Raw genomic sequence first — 11183 nt, forward strand, 5'->3', positions numbered from 1 at the left:
AATCAAACCAGTAGAAACTGAGAATTTAAAGCAATTAGATAAGGATCTTTCATATCTAAATGAGAATCTTTTACAAATAAATTATATAGGTAAACTAGCTGATATTTTTATGAATTATGGAACAGAGTTGAACTTAAGAAGAGGCTTACTCATGCCAAATCAATATAGTTGCAAAAAACAATCATGATTTTTAATTTAATCATTTAATCAAATTTAAATTTATTTTTCAGGAGATTTCCAAGCTCGAATTTATATAATGGCAAAAAAAATTATAATTTTCAACTCAATTATTTAATCAAACTCAAATTTATTTTTCTAGAAGATTTCCAAGCTCGAATTTATTATTTGAGACCCGAATGGGAAAAAGATAAAATATAGAGTTAAAAACTCATAAATTTAGCACCAAAAAAATCTGTTTGAGCCAATTTTGTTATTTTTCCTTGATTTTTTTAGATTTTATCTAATTTCAGATTTTATGTTACTTTCCTTTTTATTTAGGAATTTTTATTTTATTATCTAGTATAGCCCCATGTTTTACCTATTTAAAGAGTTCTCATTTTTTTTAAAGAGACATAATACATTAAACTTTTATTTCATAAACAAAACTATGAACGAGAGTGATTGTGTTATAACATTATTTTCAACCAAAATTCTATCTCAGTACTTGTTATTATCTTCTTCTTCTTCTTCTTCTTTTGAAATCTTATTTGTTAATATCACATATTTTAAAATCATAGAAAGTTGCAATTCATTTTCTTCTTCTTCTTCTTCGGGCGATGTAAATCAAGGAAGTACTGAAGTGCAAGTTACAAGAACAGGTTCAAGTATTCTTGACCAAATTCATGAATGTTACCGTTGATTGCAAGAGAAATTAGTCCTAGGAAATGCATCATATATCTTTGTGTACCAGAGGTACGGCAAATGACATTCACATGCAATCTTATGGTGAAAAATATAAATATATTAAATAAATTTACATTCCTTATTCTTTACTTTTCCCAACAATTACTTTATTAACGTGGATATCCGGACCAGTTTGCACGCACCTCGATTAACGAACCCTGAAATTAACGATCATATAAGTCTCCTGTGGTCATCATATTAACAACCATATGGCTCGGACTTCAGACCACAGGAGAAACAAACTTTTATCACTAACCCACCTACTAGATGGTTTAAACCCCTTTAATACTTAAATTAAAAACTCATCATCTTGCGTTATCTTAAAGGACGAGTAACTTAAATATTTGTAATAAATATTATACTTGTAATGTAAGACTTGTTCGTTCTTTAAACTTAAATATTTTAGATATATTTTTAAATAAAAAATATTTTAAAAAACAATTATTATCTTTATTTTTTAAGTAATAAGATTTTTTTTCATTGAAATTTTTAGATTAATTAAAAGAATTTATTCTCTACATTTTAGATTAATCTTTTACTCTCGGTTTTGATGGCTTTCAAATAGGTGTTTTAATAACATCGTCTACTTTTTATGAAAGAAAAGAAAAACAACAAAGTTTGCATTTAATTATCTTTTTTTCTTTCTGTTTATATGATCACAAAAGTGAATCACAAGGCCTTTTCCATGAGAAGGACACAAGAGGTCTCTCCCTTTTTGTTCCAATCATGAGTGGCGGTTTTATCCGATCGGAACCAAAAGAAGCAATATGATCCACTAACATGAAGATAAAATGAATTATATATGAGATGTATTATTTCACGTCTAGCAATAAATAAATAAATAAATAAATGTATTCTGGAGCCACACATGCAGCTACGGTCCTGAAAATAGTAGCCTTTTGGCTCAACAAAGAACAACCAAAACTTCTGTTTTAATTTGGATCATCAAACTCCAATTTTTTTTTCAGCTGGCAATGCAAAGCAATATATCATTTTCCACTAGTGTGTCAGGTACTCATAGTAACAAGAAGTGCGAAGCCTAACCATCTAGGTGGTACTCCAGTGATAAGAGCTTGGGATCAAGAGATTTGCTCCCTCTATGATCACAGGTTCGAGCCCTGGGGTTGCTCATATGATGGCCACTAAAGGCTTACATTATCGTTAACTTCAGGACCCGTGGGATTAGTCGAGGTGCGCACAAGCTTACCCTGACACCCACGTTAAACTAAAAAAAAAAAAGACGAAGCCTATAATTCTAATAATTGGAGATTTTTTTTGTTAAGGTTACCAAAATTATTCAATAATACATGGGACTATACTAAATAATCATCCTGCTCTATACCACAAGCCAGGCCAAAAAATATAAACATAAAAAATAAATGTTTAGGAGTAGCCTGGGTTCAACTTTGAAATCTCTCAATCCAACTCCTTATTTATTTCAAGTTTTGAATTGTATAGAAGTTGCCTCAACAAGACTTAGTCTACTTAGCAAGCTCAAAAACAATCTGAACGATTAACAAAAACATAGTTTGACTTCTAAATTTTATTTTATTTTTAATATTGTGATGGCGTTATATTAGATCAACTCGGATTTCACAGCTTAACCTACTAAACTAGTGATCTAGATCATGGACTCTATTGCGCTTAACAATTCTTTTTACATTATTATTTTTATTTAATTATATGATAACAAAAATAGTCGCTTACAATGTCGAGATATTTGTTAGAAATCACGATAACTCCAAATAAAATAAACTGAAATAAATTATGAATTTTAATTTTCAATCAATTCAAATTAACCCGTCAAACCTGTGACCCATTGACTTCACTGGATTTATTAATATTTTTCTATTTTCTAATAATAATTTTTACTAAATATCATGTTTACGAAGCATGGTATCATCAAACTGTATTAGTATTTATCAAAAAAAAAAAAAAATTGAAACAATCGTATTCTGTCAAATTTTTACATTTTCTATGCTGATTTGTTTTTAATAAAAATCCTAAAAACAATCCAATCATGTGTGAAAGCATGATAGATTTAGTTTACGAAATCCAATCTATACAGACGATTCGAATCCGTAAGAACTGACATGATTTAGATTGATAATAACATATTATTACATCATAAATTAAATAGTCTGCGCATTGAAATCTGCCTGGCTGTGATCCTCTGGTTCTAGTCCAAAATATATACAGCCAGAGGTTTTGTATGTCTAGCACATGTCCCGTGCCTGACTTGACACTGCATGCATGCATGTTTCCCTTTCAAAATCTTTCTTTCTTTCTTCTGCTTGTCCGCTTGCTTGCACTGGTCCTCCCCATCTCTTCGCCTTCCCAATTTTGAGTTGGTAATGCATATCTCCTTAATTTGCTGTTTAATTATATCATATACTAAAATATTTTTCATATTAATTAATTGTACTATCAAAGAATTATCGAAATTGTCAAGTACATGTAATCCCTATTGAAGGAGAGAATTGAAGGGGAGGTTTTCTTTAATTCTTTGATGATGTACGCATCAAAATATAAAATCTCAAATCTCTGAAAAAGTAGCCCCAATTATTGTTCACTCACGTATTTTTCTCTCATTCTTTACTAGAAAGGAAAGTTTCCATTTCCATTCTTTAGTGAAGATCACACGAGGAGCTTGCAAATAATTAATATTTAAAAAGTAATTTTTTTTATTGATACAGACGATATAAAACGACTGCCCCAATAGTTGGATGGTAAGTCAGAAGTTTTTCCATACTACTTTTATATTTTTTTATAATTCCACGTAGGATCTTGGGTATTTGACATTTGTTTCGGGTGATTAATTGTATGTTATTGGTCTTGGAAAGAATATGCTTTAAAGATGAAAACAAATAGAGGTGGATGAAATGATAAAAAAAAATCAATCTAAAAAAATTATCTTAAATAAAATAAATAAATAAAAAAATAAAAACTAAATATGAAAGATGAAAACATTGAAGAAATTGAACTCTAATTTTATAAATTATTTCAAATAAAATAAATAATAATCTATAGAACAAAGTTCAAATCTTAAGAAAAAACAAATTGAATTGTTGATTTGAAATTTAAAAGGGGTTGCTGTTAAAATTAAAGAGAAAAAAATGAATGGAAAAAAATAAAGATATTCGGCGTCAAACCAGAGGGTTGCTGGCTTCACGAGTCTCCTCATCATGGAGAGGGGTTACTGAGACAATTCAAATATAGTTGTGAAAACATGGTGTTTTCTCACTGAAAGGTCCCACATGTGCCACCCACTTCCTAGCATTGCATGCACTTAAACTTTTAAAATAATATTTAATATTTATTTAAATACAGAAATGTTCTTGGGTCAATTCGATACTAACACAAAAAAAAGGATGAAAGAATGAAAAAACCCTTGGGTTAATTCGATAATAACACAAAAAAAGTACTAACACAAAAAAAAGGATGAAAGAATGAAAAAACCTTTGAAAGATAGTTTAACAAACTTTACCTTTAAAGATAATTAAATAATTTTGTGATTAAAAAAAGTTGAAAAGACTAAAAATCCTGAGTGTAAGTTTTATTTTTTTCTTATTTTAGAGATAACAAAGCCATTTTACTATAATTAAAAAGTAAAAAGATTATTTTATCTATGCATAATTTAAAAATGGCAATTAAATTACTATGAAAAGATTGTTTTGGCCTCGGTGCTTAATTCAAGGTTTTTATGGTTGAAAGGTAATTTCATAATTACAGTATTTCAATTTATTAGTTTTTCCTAACTCAACACGGACAATATTTAACAAAATATTCTTTCCAATTCTTTTTTCAGTAACTTAAATTGAGAAATCTTAACATGGACAATGTTCATTTGATGAATACCATTTTTAACTGATTGATGTGGTGTCACATTATTTCTAATTATAATAAAGGAAATAATTAATAATTAATATTGAAAAATAATATAAATCATATTTTATAAGTATACCTAATATATAATTTAAATTTGTAAATTGATATGGTTTATAATAACAGACATGTATATCAATTGTTTTGGCCTCGGTGCTTAATTCAAGGTTTTTATGGTTGAAGGGCAATTTCATAATTATAATATTCCAATCAATTGTATTTTGCGTCTAGATGCGAAGTAATTTTGCGAGGAGATTTAGTTTTTTGTTAATTAATATTAAATCCATTAGTTTTTCCTAACTCAACACGGACAGTATTTAACAAATATATTTTCCAATTCTCTTTTCAGTAACTTGAATTGAGAAATCGTAACATGGAAATAGTTCATTTGATGAATACCATTTTTAACTTATTGACGTGGTGTACATATTATTTCTAATTATATATATAAAAAAATTAATATTTAATATTAAAAAATAATATAAATCATATTTTATAATAAGCATTTCGTGTTTAAATTATTTATAATAATTATATCCTTTTAAAAACTTTTTTTAAATTGAGATGATTATCCGATACCTAACACATGTTTTTTACAAGAATTAGTTACATCAGAACCTATCTATACACAGGCTGAGATATCTGATAAAGCAATAAGATATAGTTTTTATAACTTCCGAACTCTTTAGATAACAAGACAGAACAGAGCCATGACAGGAATCCTGGCTCGCTTTGCCGATGATGCTGGCATCTGTCTTGGCAGTAGCTGGTGCTTGTATTGCTAGCTACAGTAGAGTACTGGACAGCAGGCTCAAGTGCTAATTATTAATGTTAAATCAAAACGAGGTGATGATTAATACTTGGTTTGGTGCAATGAAAGAGAGGCAATGGACACCCCATTCTAGTTAAAGATTGTTTGAAAGTATTTTTTAAAATATTTTTAGCTTAAAAATACATCAGAATAATATATTTTTTATTTTTTAAAAAATAATTTTGATATTAACATATATAAAAAGCAAATCGCCTTAATTTTACATAGTTAATTAGCACTAATAAATTATATGAATGTATCAATTAAGGTGATTATGAAGAACTTTAATATCTAGTGAAAAAAACTAGTTTCATGTTACATAATTTTGACACCCCATTCTAGTTAAAGAAGAAGCAGAGATTCTTTCCTTCTTTCTTTTTTACATTTTATTTGTTTTTTTAATAGTAAAAAAAAATTTAAACTCGAGATTTCTTTAAAAAATTACATTGATGTTAATATAGCAAAATAAACTAAAACGGAAGGTTGCGATTTACTACTCTAGCTATAGACTTACTGGCATTGTGGATACTAATTATAAAATTACGGTTTCACCTCTCATGACAAATAAACTTGGCCTGACTGACAGTAAAAGGATTTTTTTTCATTGATGAAATTACCCTTGGAACCAAAAAAGTTTGTGCTGGGTATGGATGCAGTTTTGGGTTTTTGATTTTTAATGTATAATAACATCATTGTTATGCTCTTTTAGCAACAACCAAAAAAAACATTTTGTTCAAGGTTTTTTTTTGTTGTTGAGTAGGTTGAGGGGCAAATTTGCACTTTGCTATATAATAAAAATTATACAAAAAAGTAGTTGACATGTCAATGCGTGAAGGATTGTCGTGGTTTTTGTGTTGTGCGCACCAACATTGACCAAGTAGAGGCTTCCAGAGAGGTATCTGATTCGTCTTGGTGGCCCTTTAATCCCCCGACAATATATGTCATAATCTGATCTCCTCGATTTTATCATTTAATTTTAATTTTTAATGTGTTATTTTTTCAGTTTGGTTCTCATTCTTTTGATTTATTTTTTTAATCCCAACATAAAAAATATTAGTTTTTCTCTAATTTATTTATTTTTCAATTTTAATCCTCATTCTTTCAATTATTTTTTTTCTTTTGATCCTTTTGTGTGATTGGGTTTTATCTTAATCTCATCCTTTAACATTTAACTGGTTGGGAATTGAGCTTCATTGTGTTTCAATATAATGTGTTTATGATCTAATGATCCAGGTTATAAGTTTAAGAAGTTAGCATCGATTAACATTTTTTTTTAATTTATTTATTCAACATTTTTTTTTTAAAAAAATGGGCTTCTTGTTTCATAACTTGGGCTGTGGATTTGACATATTAACTTTGATTGACTCAGAATTTATTATCCAGATTACAAGCTTGTCAGACTTGGGTTTACTCGGGCCGAGTTTCTTTTGTCCTTTGTTTACCTCATTTTGTCGTTCCATAATCAATCGATTAAGAATTGAGTTGTATCTTTTTTTCCCCTTTTGAAATATGTTTTTTTCTCAAATTATCATAACTATTTTTTTATTTAATCTATTTGTTGTCATTATTTTTGAAATTATCTAATTAAAATAAAACCAATTTATTTGATCTAGTTAGGTATATAACCTGTGTTACAGATTTTTTTTGTATAAAAAAACACACTTGCAGCAGTACTAGAACATAATTTTTTATGAGGGCGTTTGGCAGAGTGGTGGCTTCTGTGGCTCCCCCAAATGCAGTGATTATGTTGTTTGGTAAGAGGTTTACATTTAGCTAAAGTTGTGGACCCCACGTGAAAATAGTGGTGTGACCACATATTAAGGAAAAGTAAAAATTATCAGCTTTTCACGTGAAAAGCTGATAATTTTATATATCCAAACATTACAATTAAGATAGCTTAATACCGTTGTATTTATTGGACAAAACTGTCCTCCCAAACAAATCAATTTTGATCTGTACCAGTTTCTCAAAGCTTCTGTTAGTTTCTTCACCATTAACCTCCTCATCTGCGAGCCTTCACCTTTTGTTATTTCAGTTTCCTTCTTTACAGATTGAGAAACCTAGTTAATAGCCGATGTTGTATCACGTTCTTAAAGTCAAGGGAACCATAGGCCTTCTCAAATGAATTATAAGCGTGATGGCATCGCGGATAGTTTAATGGGATGACTGGAGGACAACAATAATGTAACATTTGTTTTTTTTTTATGTATTCAAAGAATTTCCCAACAAATTTTACTCATAACTTCACAAAATTCACACATGTCCTTCTAGGTAATTTTACCAATAGAAGCACTTACAAAAGTAACTAACCAAACACATATCAAGTGCTTTTTAGACAACTTTAATTGTAACCACAATAATAACCAAACATATATTTACTTAACAAAATCACACAAAAAAATGATTTTCAAAAAAGTACTTTTTACCAATCGCGGTTACAAAAGCTACCACTCTTCCAAACACACTATATAAAAAATGTGGCCTGCCTCAACAGCATAGCGTAGGCATGCGAGCTCGTTTGGTATTGTGGTAACAATTACTTTTCAAAATATTTTTTGCTTAGAAATACATTGTAATAATATTTTTTTAAAAAATAAATTTATTTTTGACATCAACATATCAAAACGATTTAAAAATAAAAAAAAATTATTTTTTTTAATTTAAAACCAAAAACAAATAGACTCTGCATATAGTTTGAGCTTTTTGTTACATTTTCTAGCAGTTAAAAGCGTGTTTGTTTCCGTGGTTGCTTCTGCGTTTGAAGCAAATCACAGAAACATATTGTTTGGTAAAATGAGAAACGTTATTTACTATGCGTAGGACCCACTAGAATTAACGTTTCAAACGCCGGTTCGCCGAAAGCAACATTTATCTGCTTTTTTCTTAGCGTTTGTGCAAAGAGAATTAATTCACTCCGCCTGTTCACTTCAAGAAAAGTGCTGCAGCAGCTGCATTAGTTGCCTTGAAAGATCAAGCAAATCTGCCAGTGAAGTTAGATGAATTTGGCAGAAACATCAACTTACAGAAACAGATGGATATGGAGAAAAGGGTTAAGGCTCGTCAACGTAGGAAAACTCGTTTTGATTCGAAGAGATTGTCATGCATGGAGGTGGATAGTTCTGACGAGAAAATTAAAGGAGAATTGAGCACGGATGAGAGTGAGAGTGACAGTGAAAAAAATTATGCTTACGAGTCAACCCGTGATTTGTTGCTCCGGACTGCTGAGGAGATCTTCAGTGATGCTTCTTCTAATATTCCCAACTTTTAGTGGTGAAAGAAAGATCTGAAACATGGAAGAAAGAATATTGAAGTGAACAGTGTCCAGTGAATTAATTCACTTGTCATTGTTCACGTTAACAATGTCTCCAATGTGCATTGGACCCGTCTGACCCATTGAATTTTTTTTAAAATTGTGTTTGACTCGAAAAAATATTGTTTAATATTATTCAATAACACTATATAAATTAGAAGTAGATCGTATGATGACATAGTATTTGCAGAATTTGATCGCAATTCCAATTTCATTTCTAATGATATTTTATCTGATTTTGTTGCACGGTAAAAAAACTATGAAAATTGAAATTCTTATTGGATGAATTTCATACATGATGAAATTATAGATAAGTTAATGGAACAATAAAAAATATTTGACATAAAATATTATTTATTTAATAATGTAATAGTTGTATTTAAATTTACAATATTTAAATTAAAAACCATCAATATTAATATATATATATATATATTTTTTTTAATTTTTTAATTTTTTTATAACCTCAATTTGAAAAGCATTTTTTAACCAAACACATTAAACTACTTTTTGTTTAACCTCAATTTCAACCACAGTTTTAACCAAACATATATTTTTTCAAATTAACTTCAACTAAAAATACTTTTTATAAAATAATTTTTTTCAAATCACAATCACAACCACTACCCAATACCAAACACACTCTATATCGACTCGAGTTTATCTGCTTTTAATTCATCAATGCAAAACCTCCGTGCATCTTATTTGTGACATAGGAAAGAGAGAGAATCTGGAGATAAAAGGGAGTCGGTGCTTTTTTGTGCAAACCAAGGAAACCTTAATACAAGAGCATCTCCTGTGGATATGCTAAATAAAGAGATACAAATAAAAAATATATATATTATTTTAATTTTTTCAATGTTTATGCAAAATACTATTTTATATTTTTTTATATAAAAATATTATTTCTACATGTCTTGTAAAATTATTAAAATGCAATTTATTACAATAGTTTTTTTTCACTAGTTTTTTTTTAATTTTTAAAATCTATATTTTTATTAGTTTTTTTAGTTTTTTATGACCTGTATCATGAGTTTAACGAGTTTATTAAGATTAACTCAGGTTAATTTTTTATTTTTTTAATTTTATTAAAAAATAATTATATTATTTTGAGATCTAATAAATCGACTGCATGATATCACACCGTTAAAGAAGGCATTGGCTATGGCTTTTGTGGTATTGAGTGCTACAGAGGCCTTGTTCACTTCCCTAGAATGAACGGTTTTGCAGTGCCGCCATGCTGCCTCTCTTGCTTTTGATAGAGATGAGAAGGCAGCAGCCTTCCCTAGGCTTTCTTTTTTCTTTTTTTAACATATATGATTATATATACATCAAGCTTGCAAGTTTTCTAAATAATTGAGTTCAGTCTCTGCTCTCGTATACTTGTTTTCAGTTTTCTTTTTCCTTTTTTTTTTTTTTGGAAAAATAGGCACACGCAAGCTCTCTCAATCATTGTGGCATGGTCCCATCTATGAAAGCAACTTATTAAATGGTCTTCACGTAAATATGGCGAGATCTCTTCAATTTGCGTAAACGTTGTCTCGTAATATTCTCTCCTGTACTAAAAAAAAACTAGGGAAAAAACCTATTTTTCCTTTTTTTTTAATTATTTTTTGATTTTTTACTTTTGATTTTATTCTTTAATATTTTATTATTTTTTAATCATCTTATAATTTGTTTTAGTTGAGATTATACAATCTCAAACAAACATCGTGTTATATAATTGTTGCTTAATCTTGTGAGCGTTTATTTTTTGTTATTGTATCATTATGTAAAACATAGTTTAAAAATATAAAGTTGTTAAGCCTGGTCAACAACAAGCATTGGTGAATATTATAAAACTGGTCTAATATATAAAACTTGCAATTTGAGAAATCTTAGATCTATGTTTAATTAAAAAGATTAATTCCTAACTAATTTAATTTTAAAAAATGAAATTATGAAAAAATATTAACTGAAAAAACTTGCAAAATCCAAAAATATGGCAACAAAAAGAATTACAATAAAATTTAATGGAAGAAAAACCTACTATGAAATTGTAAAAAAATCAATCTTAAAAATTAGCCCAAATAAAAAAAAATAACAATCAAAAGAATATGAACTAAATTTAAAAGATTAAAAACATCGAAGGTAGATTAAAAACCTACTAGGAGAATGTGTCACTCTATTGCATTGAAGGTGCTGAGACTTTTCAAACATCATCTCGAAAGGTGGTGTTTAGTGGTCGGACATCCCCACATTCGTTGCCCAAATAGCATAGAGGTCGTTCACACA

This window comes from Populus nigra, chromosome 12 (assembly GCF_951802175.1).
Source record: "Populus nigra chromosome 12, ddPopNigr1.1, whole genome shotgun sequence".
Classification (NCBI taxonomy): domain Eukaryota; kingdom Viridiplantae; phylum Streptophyta; class Magnoliopsida; order Malpighiales; family Salicaceae; genus Populus; species Populus nigra.